The 3523-nt window shown below is 43.5% G+C and overlaps 1 long non-coding RNA gene across 2 annotated transcripts; it reads left to right on the forward strand.

Annotated features, from left to right (window-relative positions):
* The first annotated feature begins 124 nt into the window (after positions 1 to 124).
* On the forward strand, positions 125 to 3096 carry LOC115278336. Of its 2 annotated transcripts, none has more exons than XR_003902818.1 (2): positions 125 to 174; positions 2597 to 3096. It is a non-coding gene; the product is annotated as an uncharacterized LOC115278336 (long non-coding RNA). The 2 variants fall into 2 exon arrangements; XR_003902819.1 differs by lacking the exon at positions 125 to 174 and adding an exon at positions 958 to 1008.
* The last annotated feature ends 427 nt before the right edge of the window (positions 3097 to 3523 follow it).

Raw genomic sequence — 3523 nt, forward strand, 5'->3', positions numbered from 1 at the left:
CCCTCTCTCTCTCTCTCTCTCTCTCTCTCTCTCTCTCTCTCTCTCGGCGGCTTCCGCGCGGTCCTAATAGCTTAGGGTAGGACGCGGGTGGGACGGTGGGGCGGTGGCTGGTCGGTTAGGTACGCCGAGCGCGGTGAAGAGCGTGCGAGGCCCACGTGAGAAGACTAAAAGGGGGTAATTTCACGTTTTCCGAGGGCCCTAAGCCGGTTTTTGACTACTGATTCCCCTGCACTGTCTCCATGGGCACCGCCCCACCTCGGCCAGCTCTGTTCCCTTTCCTCCGCCGCCGCACTGAACACGTCCTGGGAGCAGGGGTTCTTAGAAGTGAGCACGCTAACCCTAAGCGAGCTCTTTCAGTCCTCCACAGCCTGGCCGACTGTAGGGTAGTCGGCAGTGGCATAATTCCCACCACAACTTCACAGGGATCGGTTGTGTTGACTCTCTTGAGTTGCAGATCGGGGAACTGACTCGGGAGGCAGGATTGTGGCTGTGGTTGGGGGGCCCGGACGCCTCAGTGCCGAGCTAGCGCCCACGCCGTGTGCTGGCTGCAAGGTGCGGAGGTGGGAACGCGCGGCCCATGGGACACAGAGGCAACGCGACCAGAGGGAATTACTCGGCCTCTGGGCGGAGCGGGGCGGGGGGGCTGGTGGACGCCCCTGGCCTAACGGTTACTTCTGATCCGTAACGCTTTGGGAAATAATATCCACAGTTTAGCAAAAGTCCCTCTCCGCCCCCTCCTCCGTCTTCTGGGGATCCTTTTATTTGCTAAATAACGTTTCTGTGCCTAACGCTAACATTTTGGATCCTTGTGCCCGTGTAAATTCCCTGTGACTCGAGGAATTTAATAAGATACCACCTTGACAGGCTTTCACATTTACTTATTTTTGTTTAGTTTTGTTGCATTTTTAAGGTTTGAGTACCTTCAAAATGTCTCACATTGTAGCTTTTTTAAAATATAGCCTCAATTTTTAATACCCATCTGGATATTCTGAAGGTTAATTTGAAAAGGTGGGTTTGCTTTTAAATCCTTGATGGTTTAAGTCTTACTACAGCTATATAGTAGGAGTATGTAAAAAAAAACAAACAAACAGAAATGACACTAACTCTGAGATGTTGGGACCTCTGTGGGAGAGCATATGCTGAGCCCTTTATCTAACAAGTTTATGCCCAAGGAAGCTAATTTGTAATTCAGTAAAAGGCTGAACTGAAGCCTAAAATCAGTTTCAGCAAGAAAGCAGGGAAAGGGAATTAATTTCAACACATTTAAGATTGACAAAGTATATGAAAGCCATTCTTCCATGTAATTTACTAATTCCTTACATTCTTTGCGTGTTAGGTAGAAATCATCACAATCAGGAAAAAACCTTGTTAAGGACTTTAATTAACAATCCTTGCTCCCCCCCTTTTTTTTTTAAATTTATTTTTCAGAAACAGAGAGAGCATGAGCAGGGGAGGGTCAGAGACAGAGGGAGACATAGAATCTGAAGACAGGCTCCAGGCTCTGAGCTAGCTGTTAGCACAGAGCCCGATGCAGGGCTCGAACCCACGAACCGTGAGATCATGACCTGAGCCGAAGCTGGACGCTCAACCGACTGAGTCACCCAGGCGCTCCTCCTTGCTCCCTTTTGCTGAAATCTTTCCCTGAAATCTTCTACTCTGTCTCTCTATCTCATCTACTCCCACATTTCTAAAGCTTAGAGTGAAATACCTTAGGCAACCAATAATCATATTAGCCTGGCTAGATACTCACAGGTCTGTATTGAATCACCTGTCCAGACTGGGATATCTTGTGCAGTAAGGTAATACTTAATACTTAACCTTGGGAGGCATGTTTCCATGTGACTCAGACAAAAGTTCTTTACATTCTACAGGAAGCCATTTGGTAGGAACTCTCGACAAGACTTGATCCATAAATTTTATATTAGAATTCAGATTTGTAAAAATAATAATAGTGATGATGATGATGTTGACCTTTGTCCTTGTATCTTTGGCCAATATTAGAAAATTCAGTGATCCAAGCTTTTGCATATATATGATATATATAAAATGATTTAATGACTCTGGTTATCATCCATCAGGTGCACAATTCGCCATTTATTCCCCCAGCATGTTATTTTAGAGCCCTTTCTCCATACTGTAACTCGCTAGACCACGCCTCAACTTTTTTCCGCCCTTTGTAAGTGAAAGTGAGCGCATTCTCTGGGTAAGAAGAAAGTACTGCAGTGCTTTTCTGGGAGCAGCCCAGATGGAAATCCCAGGAGGAGACGTAGGTGTGTTTCATGGGTAAAAACTACCCAGATGATCCTAATAAGATGCTCTAGGAAGGTATTCCTCCCACCAGGCCTACCTATTGAGAACACCTGATCTAGATTCTCTGCTATTTTACATAATTCCTGGATAATTATTCAGATAGTCCAGGTACTGTGGTGATGTAAGGAGTGTGTTTGTATCGAAGTTGTTGACAGAGGACAGATATATGCCATAAAAGGCATCTTTAAGGACACAAAGTGCTACTGTCTCTTGTTTCTAGATGATATTTAAGGCATATTCAATATGCTATTCAATGCACATTCACTGTGTTTATTTGCTTCTTTAGCAATGAAAGATGATATTATTGACATTACTGTCGAAGCATTTATATGTAACCAGAAGACTGATTTCAAGTTAAGATTCTACTTTGAATTAAGATTCCAGCCAGTGATTGAGGATTGAGCAAACTTTGCAACCTTCCATTTTGCAATTGGATTACTTTAAAAAACTTCAGTAGAAGCAGAGTTAATTGAATGGTTCAAAGCAGACTAATAATGATACCTACTGTGTAAGAAGGATGCTCAGATACCTCTACCTCAAGCTTAGACAAAGCAACTAATCTGATCCATACCAAGGATTTGTTCTTTGCGTGTTTGTGAGTGTTGTGTTTGCTCCATGTCCCGCTGCACCTCTCTGTTTCCTCCCTTCAAAAATAAGTATCTTAACATCATCAGTCTTACTCAATTGTATGTTTTACCGTTTGGAACACAGTAGATGTTAATGAGTGTTTGCTGATTAAACAAATAAATGAATAATGCTCCAGGAACCAAAAGTAACTGCCAACTACTTCTGGGGTCATCTGAATCCTTGTTCATATCTAGAAGTGAAAAGAAAGCATATGTGTCCCCAACATTGCCAGACTAGTCCTGAGATGCATTCTGAATGAATTGGCTTAGGTTACGTGCCCATTACTGGTTACTCACTGGAGCCACGAAAGTGGAGGCCCTTCTTCAGAACCCTGTTGGTCCTGCACCCCAAAAATCGAGGCCTGCTGGAAAGAAGCAAGGGAAACACAGATGCTAAGAAAGCAGCCTGTGTGTGTCCAAGGCCATTGTTCTTACACTCTATACTTTTGATCACTTAAATTGTCAAGGATTTAAGGTACCTCAAAAATAAATTTTTGTCCAGTTCACAGTTTTGTTTAGTTATACATTTAAGAGTCATTAAGTACTATCTTTAAAGATGGCAGTTAAGATGCTGGTCTTAAGTTCTT

The sequence above is a fragment of the Suricata suricatta genome, chromosome 14 (genome assembly GCF_006229205.1).
Source record: "Suricata suricatta isolate VVHF042 chromosome 14, meerkat_22Aug2017_6uvM2_HiC, whole genome shotgun sequence".
Taxonomy (NCBI): Eukaryota; Metazoa; Chordata; class Mammalia; order Carnivora; family Herpestidae; genus Suricata; species Suricata suricatta.